General features: G+C 36.4%; 1 protein-coding gene across 4 annotated transcripts in view; it reads right to left on the bottom strand.

Annotated features, from left to right (window-relative positions):
• Positions 1–16,318, bottom strand: part of RYR2 (ryanodine receptor 2) — a 384,235-nt gene that overhangs the window by 272,806 nt on the left and 95,111 nt on the right. The gene's annotated exons all lie outside the window — the stretch shown is intronic.

Below are 16,318 nucleotides of genomic sequence, written 5' to 3'. Positions count from 1 at the left end.
ACTTAGTTTTTCACCATATACTGCGTATTCACACAGTAGTGCCTAAACAATCACCTAATTAAGCAGCCTGATGTCAAAAAATGAAATGTGGCTGTTCATAACAATTTTTAACACTAGCATATTTACTAGATGCCTAACTTTGAGAATCCAAGTAGGAGGACTGAGAAAATTCATCTCAGTACAGAATTTCGGCAAAACATCTGTAGTCCTATTTGTGGGAGTAGCCTGAAAGAAACTAAACCCATCAGCTATTTTCAAGTTACATTTAAATTTCTACATTTCTATCTTTCTGGCAGTCCTTTCTATTTAAATGAGCTTCTGTCTGGTAACAGTGATGAAACACACTCAATATTACTGAGAAAAAAACTTCTGTTTCTAGGACTCCACACAGAAGGCCTAGCTTTCCTTGTTTTCCAGCTTGTCATCGAAACAATGGACTCAGTACAGAAATATATGGGTCTGACAACAAGACCTGTCAGTCAAACAGAATAAACCATATTCATCAAATCCCAAAGCAGGGAGGACAGAGAAGGAATTAGGAGCCTTACAGTTTCAGCTCTGCAGAGTGGAGTGTCAGGTAACACTATCCTCTCCCTAGTACCCCTCCAGGATCAGTGTCAAGCTCCCGGGTGTTTACCACGAGCAGACTGTGAAGGTTGCCTGGACACCTCCTACAGCAATTTTGCTATCAGCTGCTTCTGATTATTTCAGTCTGAAACCATCACTTTCTGTATGAGGTTTTTACAGGACATTCCATCCCAAGCTGTTGTTTCCCTCAAAAGCAAATAAATTCTCAGCATTCAAAACTTTTTACATTACTATACCTAAAACTTGTAATGCACTCACGTTTTTGGAAGCGTAGTTTGACAAGAGAGTGGCTTTTTGTCACAAGTATGATTTTGGCTTTTTATCACAAGTGCACTTTTCACTTTTTCTAGGAAAAACTTCAAAAATCTAGGCATGTTCTACTCCTGAAAAATGATTTTTTCACATAAGGAAAAGTTTCTTGTTAACATCTGAAAGCTCATAAGAGTCCTTTTTCCACAGGAAAACTGTTTCAGGAGATAAAACTTAGAAACTGACAGGAGGATAAAATCAGAACAGGGTCTAGAATTTAAAAAAGGGGAAGAGGGGGAGAAAGGAGACAAACAGAGGAAAAAACAGCTAATGGTGGAACTGGCGTCAGACACAAATACATTGCAATCATTCAATCATTACATTTTCAAATCTTAAAACACAAGACAGCTCCATGTCCTCAGCAGTTCTCTTGAATTGTTTTGGTTGTCTATGCCACATGCTGATCTACTCGTTATTTGACCTAAACAGCCAATTGTTTTAATATTCTTAAAAATTCTCTATCTGGTCACATATATAAAGTTTCTCCATCTTGTCCAGATCAATGAGTGCAGAAGTCTCCCACAAGTGAAGCACTAGGTTTGATAAAACCAGCAGTGGAAAAAAAACCCTGACACACTGAGCATACTTTCTGTTGATATAAACATTCTTCCACAGTAGTTTTCATCTGATTGCAAGGAGTTATTAGGGTTTTTTCCCTCTATGAGTCTGCATAGCAGTGAAGACAAAAACCCTTCACCACTTTCATTTTCATATAGTGAAATGTCATCTGCTGGTCACTGTTGTCATGGGTTAGTATAATTTGGTTTTTTAGTTATAGAAGAATGTAGAATAACTTCCCAGGTCAGGACCTGGGAATTGCTTTAGAAAGGACAGGGACTTATCAGAGGGTTCGTTAGAATATTGGCATCTGTTCTGACCACTGAAAATTGCTGGCTACAACTTTGGGAAGTACTTTATAAAACTCCTTGATTTCTTGTAGGTAGGTCTTTTTCTTTCTTTCGGCCAGAGAGAGACAGGTAACATCGAGCTGGGCCTGCTGCTCCCCCCTTTTTGGGGGAGGATCTGGCCTGAGGCCTGGCCGGATTCCATCAGCTCCCGGGGGGGAGGGGTGGGGAAGGAGAAGCTGCTGCTTTACAACAACTACTTTCTCTAAACTTCCCTAGAGCAGAGAGAGATCTCTGCCAGGCCCCTGATTAAGAGCTATGGACACTATTTAGGCTGAGGCTACCCTGATTCCTACTGAGGGGTGGGCTGAGAAGGCATTTATGCCTTTTTTTTTTTTTTTTTTTTTTTTTTTTTTTTTTTTTTTTGTGGTTTTGGACTGCTTGGGTGCTCTGATCTCCGATGTTTTGTGTGAGTTTTTCCTCCCTCACCAGGGTGGCCTTGAACATCTAACACCACCAGCTAAAAAGGGAGAGACAAAGACTCTGGGCAGATTTAACCCTTTCCTGGCAACATGAAGCTTCCAGAGCTTAGCCCTTCCCTGAGAGAGTAAGAAAGGACAGAGTGAACGTAAAGAAAAAAACAGCATAAAGTCAGTAGAGCAAGAGTAAAAAGACTATTAAGACAGAAGGTTAAAGAGTTAATTGTTCTTACTTGAGCCATGGAAATGAACTCTGTATTTAGATCATTCCTTTAAATCATAGGAAAGATATGCATTTGGGGAGATGATTGTTTACATTTGTGTGTGGATTTAACCAAAGATGTTTGTGATGGACTAAGTAATATTAATCCTGTAAGATGCTTGAACAGAGATAAAGATAAGAAGCCCCCTGCGCCAGTGAAGAAGTGAGAAGATATCTCTGTACCTTGAGATGAAGAAACCTTTGCTTTGGAATTATTCATCTTTAAAAGGTGACACCCCAGTATGCGAAAGTCTAAGACCCATGACCCATAAGCAGCTTAGGAAACTGCTCCTGGGAGGGTCACAAAGGCAGGTTTCTCCAGGCGGTTGTTTTTGTGACAGTTTAAAACCCACAAGAGAACGGTTCTAAGTTGTCAATGGGATCCATGACTCTAAAAGATACTCTTCTCCTCATGAATTGATGAAAGACTATTATCAAATAGTGAAACTGACTGAAAATTACAAGTTTTGTCTCTTTATGTTGTTTTGTAAGAAAGTGAACAGTTTGTAAGGGGAGGGAAAAGTGGTTTTGGAGTTTCATTCTGTTTTAGTTTTTTTCCAACTTTCTTTTTTTCTATTCTTTTAGTGTGTGTTCATAAAACTATTTGTTAATTTTTAAAGTTGAGCCTGCTTTGTTTTTCTCCTAGTCTCTCTCCCCCACTGAAAAAGAGTGAGTACTAAGACCAGAATTTTGCGAACATAAAACCACTACAACTGTGTAACAGAGCTCATTGACAAAGAAAATTGTGGGTGCCTGAAACATCATCTGTACAAACTTGACCGTATAGAAGGAACTGCTTCTTGGGGTTTTTCCTTCTCACAATCTTCTTTAAAAATCCGTAAGAAACCTACTTCTACTTAAGAAGTTTTTACTTTAGTACATTTACAGTATTGTCCTTTATGCTGAAAACAGTTTCAAAGTTTCATCTTACAGTTTTTCAGTTCTTGCTCTTTGGAAATAGCTTTGATCCTGAAATCTGTCAAAGGTCTTGAGGCCATTTTTAACAGAGCAAACTATCTTAACCACTTGGAAGCTGTAATTCCTGCTATGGTATTTACTTTCTGTATAGATTAAGGGCTGCATACATTCCATCTTTAAACAGATAAGAGGCTTTTTCCTCTTATCCTCCATCTCTTCCCTCTAGTCTCCTTTCAAACCTAAGGACATAAGTCCCACGTTACTGAGAGCTGCTTCCTTTTTATCTCCTTTTTGAAAATTTAAAGCTCTTAACAACAGATAAAAGTGGTATTAGGTAAGGAGCCATACAACTACACTGCAACACTGATGGATAAACTTGGTCAATCAGCTCAACTCCCACCACAACTTTTGCTGCTATAGCCAGAAGCTTAGATGAACATTAATTAAGTGTTTCACTGTAAAGCAGTGAAAATGTGATACTTTTTAAGGTAATTAGGAAAATTTTATGCTGATTAATAAAATAAGAAAAGCTCATAAGATCAACAGTGCTGTAGAAGGTCTAGGCACACAACGAAATTAACAAAACATGGTTTGTTTATCTTCATATTAATCCTGAAAATTCCATCTCATTATGCTAATCTTATGTGTATTATCCAAAACTTTAATGTTCCCTTTTATTCTTAGAGATTATGTTGTATTTGTAGCTACTGCAAAGAGTAATGGAAAAATCTAGGATATTATCAACTGGGAGGATGCTGCTGCTTTAGGACCGGGAAGGACCACAATCAAAGGAACCCTTTGATTCTTGCAGCACCAGAAAAACGACCTCTATAAAATACTATTTTGTCCCTCTCTGAAAAACATAGCAGATACCCCAAAGGAAAATCTTCTTAATCCCTGACCAGATTTTATATAAACCATAGACATTACAACAGTCATTTCTACGTAGCAACTCTGTAACCTTTCAGGATCAAACAAATAGGGAAGACAAGCATACCTTGTGCCTATGATAAGTGACATAGCCTGACCTGTGTCAGTGGAATTTCTTGCCTCTGCGTAATAACCAATAGGCCATTATTGGCTGAGATTCTCACTGTTTAATTTATCCCTTATCTGAAATCTTCACAGTAGAATTTTCACACATAAAAATGACATCCAAAGAAACATAAATTCTAATCCTTCCAGAATACCAACTCTCATGACCAATTCAACTATGTTGAAGCAAACATGAAATACTATGTCTAAGAAAAATAAAATCTGCTTATTTATCTCATAAATTATCAAATAAAAACCGTATTTTTAAGCCTCAAATTTTAACTTTTAAGCATTCTGTTGCAAGTTTTCAACTATTGTATTTTCCACTGTGTGTTACTTAAATCAAGAAAAGATTTAAGCGTACCTAAGAAAATCATATATTGCTGAATGGGTCACCGGGAGTTTATGGTCTGAGTCACCCCTGACTTCCTTAAATGAAGGAAAGGAGATGCATCATGAGCTCTCTCCTGGGCAAGACAGTTTAAAATCAGATTTTTAAAAAATACATTACCTTAAAAAACACATACATCCACCTCTGTAATATAAGGCAAATCAATCACAATCATATATTGAATGATTTTCATTAAAAAAAAGAATCTATATTTAATAATGAAGTTCTTGTAGTTCAGGAGAAACTCTAGCAGGTAATTTGGGTCAGGGACAGAAGGATTTGAAGAGTCCTAAAAACAAGGATTGCCTGCCAGGAAACATTACAGGGATTTAAGGACTTATACTGACAAGGTTCTGCTGCTGATAAAAAGTGCAATAATACTGTCAGTATTCAGCATAAAAATTTTTGGGGAAAAAAAAGCTCACCACGTATACTTAGAAACTGTGGCTTATCTATCAATGTCTAAGTATATAAAGCCCCTGCTTGCCTGAGCATGGCACCACATTTGAACATCCACTGCATGATGTGAAAAATAAACATTTGTTTTAGTATACACCTCTATTAACTATGAAATCAAAAAGAATAATTGCAAGAGTATTTCATTCTTAATATTCATATATTGTTCTTTCTTGGTCTAGGGTTCCTGAATATTGCCACTAAGCTGTTAAGATAAAACCAACTGCTGCTTTAAATAATTCTTTGCTTATCATTCAGTAACACACAGATCAAAAATCTTCCACAAAGCACTGTCTAGACAGAAATACCCACATGCATTTCCCACCTGCCTCAGAAGTCAATTATGCAAGAAGCAATAAAGCAAGAGGCTTAAAAATTCAGAGATGGCAAAGACAGTCTCAAGGACCTCAACTACCTGTGGACTATTTTCCGGTTAACCTTGAATACATGTTCAGGGGGGAGTATCACAAGGAGGGAGAAGATATCACCCCTACATGAGACTATAGCATTCGTTTAGATCATTGACCAACCTGGAGTTCCCTCTTTCACCATACGGTCAAGAGCTTCCTTTTAAAAATTTCACATTCTGACATCAGATAATAAGATAATAACTACAGACCTTTGCAGATACCTATTATGCACAAGCACATATCATTTTCTAGATGCTTCTAATTTTAGTTTGCCAATACCTGAACTTTCCACTAACCAGGCAAAGATGTTTCACTCCCCTGCTCAGGTGCCTGTCCATGCTGGGGTTTAAAATAACCTTCCAAATATCTAGTATTGTTTTATTTTATAAAAAAAAAAAAAAAAAAAAAAAAAATCCACATACTTGTAAGTTCTTCAAAATAACCAAAATTCTTTTTAATTAATTCTTCTAAGGAATTCTCCTTCTCTATAGACACAAAAAAAACCTAGTAAGAATTATGCAGAAGTTATGTGTATCACCTCCATGATAAACTAGGCAGAAACATGCAAAATGAAAAGGAATTATTTTGCCACTTTGAGCTAATGAAGACTTACAGAGTCATTAATCTATATGCATTTTTCAAAGTATATCAGCCCAAAGAGGCTTAATTTATTATTAGAGTACTTTGGACCAAATCAAATATGGCACTCAGAGTTTATTAAGCTTTATTCTTAAAATGGCTAATTGAACTAGGTATGTTTCTTATTTAAAAATAAGACCTCATTGCAATTTGACTTAATTTCTATGGGCCCTTATTTGCTAATACTCGATCGACTTACACACACTACAAAGAGAAATTATAAAGGCTTTCCAATTTATTGAATGATGGGCACTCAGATGCTTTCTTGGAAAGCTGATTCATATTTCATATTGCACTGAGCAGAATATTTGTTTGTTTTCTGGGACCTCTGTCCAAGCCTCTCACGCAAGTTCTGTGCTAACCCTGTTTCTTTTTCTCTCACAGTTCTCAAAATGTCAGTTTTGCAATTTTCCTTCATATAGAAATAGCTTGTCCTTCCTGTTCCTTTTAAAGACCAATATACTCCTTGTGTGTTTAAAGCATCTTAAACTGTCAAAACAAATTCATCCCACATTATCTAAAGCCATTTGGACAACTGTTGATTTTAATATGCATTTCTGTCAATTATTGCCTTATCATCAGCTGTAAACATTTTACTGTGCAAATAAATATAACTGGTCAATACTCAGAGAAACGCCGAGAAAACCTGAAATTCCTAACTCCGTTATCATTAAAAGACATTTAGATGTGGGATAGAAGTAGAGTTTGCAGTATTGTTAAGAAGATTGTATCAGCGTTTGAAAGCAGCACGATGACATTGGTTTCCTGTCCTTTTTTAATTGCACGTAAAGAGTCAGTGCTCTTGAAAAGGCAACCTTTTTGCGGACAGTGTCTTCATAAATATGTCAAGAAAAGAGTACAAATACCTGGAAGATGGAATAAACTTCCCACTCCTAAATACATTCTTTATATCCAGTAGGGAAGAAAAAGAGAACTTAGAAGGAGTTAAAGCTCAAAAACACAGATTACTATTATGCGTATCCATCTTTATTATCTGCAGGTTTTCAAAGAAACAGCAAACATTCAGCAATTATTCAAAAATAATTAAACACACCAGGAAAAACAGCCTGAACTGTGATCTTGTGCATATATGCATAATCTTTAAGAGCATAACAACTTCTTTTACCATCTGGCCTCTGTTTTTTAACGCAAAATAAAGCAACTGTTCTTTTGTTTGTGAAACCAGAAAAGGTTATTTTTGTATTTGCATATGGTTACCCAACAGTCAGCACTAGCAAAGTTACTAAAACAACTTCCATTCAGGTTTCAAACAGAGCCACATCTTCATGTATACACCTTCAAACTCCAAAATACTTCCCCTTGCCCAACTTCCCTCATCCAATTCATACTATTTATAAACTAATATTCTTAATATAAAATTGAAAATACTCTTGGTATGATAGCAAGTTACACCATTCCCTTAGTTGCTACAAAAGCACAAGTGATCTTCCTCCTTTTTCATGGGGAAGTAATCAGGAGGTAATCTAAAATCTTGAAAATCATGACCAAAAAGGTCTAAATTTCAAGAAGTCTCAAGAAATAAAAAAATATTCGATATTCCTTTTCCCATTTTGTTTCAGATCAACATCAGATACCTCAAATAAATACAGATTCACTCATTAATAGGCAACATTTCTTTGCCCTAATTTCTGAGTGCCCATTGGGCTAGGTTTATTCATAGGAGTCTCTGAACCAGATTCAGCCTAACAGTTCTTAAAAATACTGAGTACAAAGTAATAATACCATGACTTGAAGCGCTAAGAAAGGGTATGAAGCGAATTTTAAACTGCTGTTTTAGACAAACATCCATCTAAAAGAAATAAAATAAGCATTTATACTTTTATGTGTTCTTAGCTTGAAACACAGATTTATTAATGTTTTTTCAGGTTTTCAGACATGCAGCTACATATCAATCTAATTAAAATTCAAATGACTGCTTTGTAACTACTCTGCATGTACTAATGAAGTACATTTCACTCCAAACCCTTCAGAGAAAATATTTAAAATGCTGAGCTCCAGGGTCTTTGGCAGAACATGCCAACTGTGTAACCTTGTGATGTTCAGTTTCCCAGGGTAAGGCAGCAAGCCTGAAGCTTCTGGGGTTGTGCTTGCACTGAAAAGCCAGCAGCTCTAACTTGCATCAGACACAAATGTATCCAAATAAGAATTCCTACCTCAAAATAATTTGTATTTCCTCTATATATCACTTACTTATCTTTCAAGCACTTTCTTATTGTATTTTATTACAGTTAGTGCATTTGGTGAAGACAAGTCAATCTGTTTGCAGTCCTTAACACATAGTCTCAAGATTATGAAGGAGTCACAAGACTTGTATGCTGAATGGGGAAAAAGATAAACCCAACTTCCAAAACCCATCAACTGCGTCCATGGATAAGGGCACTGCTTTGAACAGACTGTTCAAAATGCAAATAGGCAAATCCAACAGGCAATGATAGCAACTTTCCTTTTTACTAAGAACTATACTAAAAATGTTAGTACTTAGAAAATAAGTCACAGTAAACTGGCAGGTTTTTAGAAGCCTCTAGGAACTTACCAAATCAATTACAGGACTGTACACCACATATCTGACTTTACTGAACCACAGTGTTACAGCTGTGACAGACAAAATTTTTCTGCATAATGTCTATTTCTTTTTACATTTTAATCTTTAAGTAATGAGATGCCTAAACAGTTACTGGGATATTTATAAAGGAAAGCGATTTAATGAGATTTTTCAGGTTTTCTTCACTTATTTTGGACCAGAAGTGGAGTTCCTACATCTGTTCTACAAAAAAAAAAAATCCAAGCAAATGCAAACAAAGAAACAAGCACCACAAAAAAACACAAAACAAAAAACCCTACACAAACAAGCAAGAAAAAACACCCGAAACGGCTACATATATGGGTTTGTAAACATTTAGGGTTTGTTTTTAACATACGTTCAGATAACAAAGAAAGCTGCAAACCATATATTTTACTGGAGAAATTACAACTCATGTTTTCTTTATTAAACTTCATAAATTATATAACTTTGGGTTAAGTTTCTTGAATGGATGGCCTATATCACTAATAGCATGAAACAACTCATTAATATTAAAAAAATGAGATTTTGAAATTTTTCTTGCGTTATTTAGTTGACAGCAGACATGATGCACGCATAGATATCATATGTACCATTCTTTCATTCAGTACCGTCAACTGGAGAATTACCATCAACTAAACTGACCTACAAAATTAGTCTGATTCTATCCTTCAGCTTTTGTCACTATACGTTCAGGTTACATGTCATGAACTCTACCAGCATATTTAGGAATTCAGCAATTTCCTTTGGAAGCTTTTTCCCAGGTGCTGTATCGATTACAGTGTTACATATTTCTAAAATACATTTTAAGAAGAAAATCCCAAGTACACAATATATTTAAAGTCTTACAATAAAACTCCATAGGTTCTAAATAACTAGTATTAAGCACTCAGGGTTATCCCCAAAACCAGAGAACTGGCCTATAGTAATGTCTAACTTTTTAAAATATTAAGTGAGAGTGACTTAAAAAGAAACTTTCCCATTCATGAATGTACAGTTTGAAGATAGGAAGAGCTTTAAATTCATATTGCATAGCAAACAATGCCTTATTAGGACAAAGCTCAATATGTATCTCTTGCAAAAATAGATTTGATAAAAAAAAGATTTCTTTAAGATCAGAAATAATCAATTCCTGTGTGAATTTAAAACTTCAAATATCTCCTTCAACGAAACATAATGAAAACAGTAAGGTTTCACAGATTCGATCTATTATTATTATGCTATTTAGTCTGTGGTGACCTGCTTGCCATCACACATTTTGCTTCCTTTTTAAAAGCTACCTGAGTTGCAGGCGACAGTACCAGCATGCTAAACTGTACTGTTACGCCTAGTAACAATGCCCACAATTTTCAGCTGATATACAGCCATATTTCTGTTGCTGCTTTACAGCCATGGAGATCTGACAGTGTTTTTCATAGTCCAAATGTTTCATATTCATTTTAAATTATTCACTTTCCATCTCAAGAAATATTTATATTGCTTTTTGGGACTAAGTGTAAGGATCACAATCAAGTCTGATCGATATAACTACCAATCTGCATTTAGGCTCAAAATTTATACAATATTTACAAGAAGTAAAAACTGAATTGCATATACATAAATAATGAAGATAATATTTTAAAAAATTGTAAACCCTATGTTGCATAAAACTACATACAGTGTTGCAGAGCACATTGTTCTAATTTACAGTACTCCTGCAGAGCATTTCACTGGGAAAGAATGACTCATTGAACAAAATCCTGTCTGATCTACACCTATGAAGACTTCATCTACCTATGTCTAATTTATGTATGTCAAGTAGGCCAAGTAATGTGCAAGTAGTCATAAATTCTCTTCATTTAAATTATTGAAATCAACAGTTTTACTCAAAGTCTGCTAAATGGACTCCTCTGAATATAAGATTACATAAGATTAAGTGCCATCTTTACCATTAAATGGGAATATTCATTTTGGCAACATGACACAAAAGCAATTAAAATGGGCCTGGTGGTACAGCTACAAAGCTCTGACAAAAAATTTCACTTATTTTAAAAGGATGAAGTGGGAATATGTGTACAGAAATGAACCACAGCAATTTCATAAAAAAAAAATCCAACCAACCACCTTGCTAAATGGCAAATTCACAGAAGGACTCAATGTAAACACAAGCAGACAACACTGATTTAATTTCTCAAGAGTCAATCAATTTTTTTAAAACTCACTATTTCATTTTGTCAGTATCTGCTCAAAAAGCATCCAGTTGCATCCATATGTTAATGGACACCACATGATTTTTTATCTATTTGGATTTACACAATCAAAACTGGTGCACAAGGCAGACCCTGTTTCTCAGCTGTCAGAGAGTTTCACACTCAGTCTCTCTGGAGACAGATTATTTGTCTTGGCCACTGAGAATATGTTTGCTATAAAAGACAAAAAAAGAATGCAACCCTTGACTTCAGATCTTACACTCTGGAAGGCAAACACAGAAAAGAGCTTCTCTCCCAGAGGCAATCAGGGTACAGGAGTTCAGGCCAATGTCCTACCACTCAGGATGACACCCTTCTCCAGACATATCCATACAGAATTTGACTGCTGGAATGGAAACAGCTTACATAAATACTAAAGAATCACACTTCCATGTAGCCTTGTCTGTGCCAGGTCTAATCTTCTCCAGTCCCCTCTTCTCTTTAATCATAGCTACCTGTCCAGCTCCTGCCAATTCATCTGAGCAAAAAAAGGGCAAAGATAAAAAATTATGTGTCAGCACAAGAAACAGTATGTCAGTCGTACCATCAGGCTTTATTTTCTACCCCTGTACACAACAGTAGCATCTAAGGACCAATAAACAACAGAGCATCACTGACATACTCTGGATAATGGAGTCAGAATTTCCAGCCAACTGGCCTACACCAGTCCAGCACCAAATCTGAAGAATCCTTCTGCTCTGACACAGGAGAGACCCTTCAAAAGCAAAATGGAAAATAAGTTATCAAAATCTTACTTCCATGTGAAACATCTGCTTAACTTTACAAACAGAATTATTATCAGTCTCTGGACTCTGCTCACAACAATGTAAATTATATGTAATGAGATCAAATCACAGGCTCACACACTCCACTGCCTTCTTGAAGAAAAAACACCTTGGAAGGCCTTTTTAGACCTTCAATAATCCTCATTATGTTATCCTCCCCTCTCTCAAGTCCAAATTACAGAGACTTCAAGAGGGGCAAAAAAAACCACGCATAGCTTTTATCAGTACTTTTTTATGATGTAAAGTAGGTCCATACCTCAGGGCATAATGAAACTAATATGAGTTTACCACCTGCCATAAAAACAGGGAAAAACCCAAACCTTTATGCCATTTAGGAAAGCATAACTCACATTTCAGTGTTGTGCTGTGCAGTAATTCACAAGAGATCAAGACCACCTTTGTGACTGAGCCAGAGCTGAGTATTTTTCATTCTGCACTATGGATAGGAATAGTTTTCAGAAGCTGTTAAAACACAGCTCCACCTTATTTGCTTTTCAGCAATTCATGCATTATTTAAGTCTAAGGAAAGATTACTTCACTAACAGACAACAATCTTTTAATTAATGGACATCCTTCTATCACCAATCTGTTTATATAAAGTAACAACTAGCATTCAAATGTAAAGAAACAGATCTCAAAAATATTGAGATACATTAATTAATCTTAACTTTGGTTTTAATAAAAGGGATGGTCTTCCACACACGGAGTAAATTTAAAAGTACAGCAAAAAGTGATGAAACAAAACTACCTATAGACAATTGCCACAAAGGAAGTTTACAGGTCTGCTAGTTTTGCCTGGAGTAGAGTTAATTTTTTTTTCCCCAGTGGCTGGTACGGGGCTGTGTTTTGGATCTGTGCTGAACACAGGCTTGATAATATCAACATGTTTTTGTTATTGCTGAACAGAGCTTGTGTTGCAGCAGCCCTCTGGTTCAAGGGCAGAAATTAGCCAAGACACAGACTTCTTGTTTATCACAGCATGAAAAGGGTCCTGGTTTATTCCTCTTTACAGCTCAGCCATTCTGACTCCAACTATTCACTGACTCAGGCTGCAGCAAGTTCCTACTGTAGGTTTCCCTTGCAAGGAAAATAACTTTTGGCTATTTCCTGCTAAACTCTGACTGCATGTTTTAGTGTGCAGACTGACTGCAGGCTTTCACCTAGCTAGACTGTGTCTGCAGTTTCCAACAACAGGCTCTAATGGCAGACCCAGACTGACCTCACAGCAGAGATTCTCTCTCTCTCTCCAGGATTCTTCTTCTTCAAGATCCTCACATTCATGGAACCTCCTGATTTCCTTCAGCAGCTGAGTCACTCCCTTTTACCACACTCACCTTTATTGGCCATAGCTGTAACACATCAGGGGCAAGGCTGTATTGGTTAATTAACACAGCTGTTACCTATCAGGGACAAAGTCACCTGTATTCCCTTCTCCTGCAGGCTTGCACAGAGCCAAGGCCTTTCCTGCTTTTTCACTTTTATCCTTCTGATTCTCCCCCTGATTCCACCAGGGGAATGTGCAAGTAACGGTGCGCAGCTTGGCTGCTGGGTGGGGTTAAACCATGACAATGAGGCTTTTGCCTTTTTTCTGACAGCCAGCCCTTATTTTCTTACGAAAAAATATTCTTGCTTTGGATTTGAAAAAACTTGCTGAAGAAATAATTGCACGAGATAAGGAAACTAAGCATTTTAAATTTTGTCTTCAGCACATGTTTAGGTTTTGTTATTCTTGTTGCTGAAACTTTTTCAATGCTAAAAATTTTTGAAGGTATATAAATCTAATGTTATACACTTGACACTTGCAACCTATTGCTAGATCAAAATCTGTTTTAGGACAGATTTGCTTTGAAATTAGTAGAAATTGAAATAAAAATATTTGTATTGAGCTGAATCATGATTTTAAAGAATTAAGATTTTAGCTAAAGGTTAGAAGCAATTTATATTGAACAAGATGTAAGTTAAATCAGTAAATGGTAGGTTAATGATTATTAGATGCCTAAGCTAGAGCTAACTGTTATGAGTTTGTTTATAGAAAAAGTGGAGTAAGAACAGATTGAAACTAGTAAGAACAATGGCCAGCATCTGGACTTATTATCAATCAATCACAAAGAAGGGAACCTTGGACCTTGCCAAAGGGTCACAGAGACCTGATGAAGACTCTCCTGACTTCATCCTCTGAGACAACTGACCCAATTCGAGACCACCGACCCAATTCAAGAGAAGAACTGCGCACGCGTGAAGGACTGAGAGCCTCATTTTAATATGGAGCAGGGATGGGAGGTGCTGGGGTTGTGCATATGTATTCTATGCAAGATCTTGGAAAATAAATAGAGAGCAAAGAGCCTTGTTTGGGGCAGCCATGCTTTTCAGAGATGACTCCCATGCCCCCCACTGGTGAATAAACATACTACTTTCTAACTTTAATTTGTCAGAGGATCTTTGTCTGTGATTATATTGGTTTTTAACGACTCAGAGCTACTACACCTCTACAGATGAGGTAGTAATGCATTTATCTTGGGAAAACCTGTGTCGCCTATTAATAAAATTACAAATAATTTAGACCTGATGTGTTGCTCATCTGTTATTTTGCTCTTCAAGATAGGGGGTCAATTTGAGCGATTTGCAGTCTTGCATTAAGTCAAGACCTTTTTTGGTCCTCAGCTCCCTCTACCAGCAAGCACAATGGAGGTGACAAGGAGTTGTAAGGGGACACAGCCAGGACAACTGACTCCAACAAGCCCAAGGGATATTCCAGACCATATGACACCTCATGCTCAGCATATAGAGCAGGGGGGATGAAAAAGGAAGCAGGGGGTGATCAGAATGACAGCATTTGTCTTTGCAAGTCACCATGATGCATGATGAAGCCTTGCTGTCCTCAGGATGAACACCAGCCTGCTCATGGGAACAGGTGTATGAACTCCTTGTTTTACTTTGCCTCTACATGCATCTCTTGCCTTATCTCCCAGTGTTACTGCTGTACAGAGATAAATATTAATAGTCAGCAGTTACAAAATTATTCTATCAAGATATATCTTCAATTTGACCATCAAGTAGTGTGAATTATTTTGTGATCCTGGGGCAGGGAAGTGCACACGAAGAAGTTGTGCTAATAAAATGTCAGCTACATCACTAGGATCCACATCCTAAAAGATATTGGAGAAAAACATTCTCAAAAATCCAGGATGATAGCTGAAGTTTATTACTCGTGTTTGGCCTATTACTGGTGCTTGGGTTTGCATTCCATCCTTGATCCCTACCTGTAAATCAGATCCCACACTACTATTTGCACTGAAGTGCATCAAAATCCCACTCTAACTGGAAAACAGCCTCTAAGACATGCATAGAATTTTTAACAGGCTCAAGACCTCTGTTGGAACTTCTTTTCAAATTATCATATACCTCTTTGAATATTTCCTATGTTCCTCCTTATATAATGCAATAGTAACATGCTATGGATACAGACATGAGGAATAAAAACATTTTTATTCATTCTTATTTATAGTCAACTTTAAGGATGTGATAATTTTATGGCTCGCTCAGTATTTATATCTACAAATGACTTCAGATGAGTTCATCCTAGCAACTGTCAGCCCTTGAAAATTAAAACACAGATGAGCTACATGGGATTTCTTTTGTTTGCTTTTTTTAACCCCCAAGATCATGAAGAATGAGCAGAATATAGATTGTTTCATAAAACAAGGAGAAAAAGCAGCATCAGCAAACCAGCACACAAAACTGATACGAAATCTACACCGTATTCCTTAAAGACAGGAATATTCAGGAGTTTTATATGGGGAGAGACTGCAGCTTTAATATCCAAACTTACTGAATGATAACAAATTCATTAAATAGATCTTTCAGGCCTCACAGGCAACTAGCACTACAACCACTTCTACCCTAGCACATTTTTATTGTTAAAAAGATTTATTTAAAACAGAGCAGCTTGAATTACTTCATCAAGATCACTGCTATTATAATGAATCATTAATATCCTAGTGAAAAATTTATTATTATGAATAATACATTCAAAATGATGAGACAGAAAATGAAGCATTATTCTGTGAAGTATCAGAGAAAAATCAAAGTGATGTTATGAAAGCTGGCAAGATAACCATCATTTTTTGTTCTAAATCTTTCAAGACGTCTTTCCAGATGCTGTACCTTGATTTTATTTTCTTATTGAATATTTATATTTTACTAAAGAAAAAGCAAATATGTTAAACAATGTTCTTCCCTTCCCATGAATAAAGTGTCCAAGTATATCCATTACTTTGTCCACAAAACCAGTTCTGCCCTCAGGAGGCCCATTTTTGTCTTCATAACATTTATTTGAGCATATATGATTGTGAAACAAAATCTCTTCTTTGCAATAAACAGCAAAGTTATTTT

The sequence above is a fragment of the Hirundo rustica genome, chromosome 3 (genome assembly GCF_015227805.2).
Source record: "Hirundo rustica isolate bHirRus1 chromosome 3, bHirRus1.pri.v3, whole genome shotgun sequence".
NCBI classification, from domain to species: domain Eukaryota; kingdom Metazoa; phylum Chordata; class Aves; order Passeriformes; family Hirundinidae; genus Hirundo; species Hirundo rustica.
Note: the sequence above shows the minus strand (reverse complement) of the source record. Positions and strands in the feature narration are given on the sequence as shown.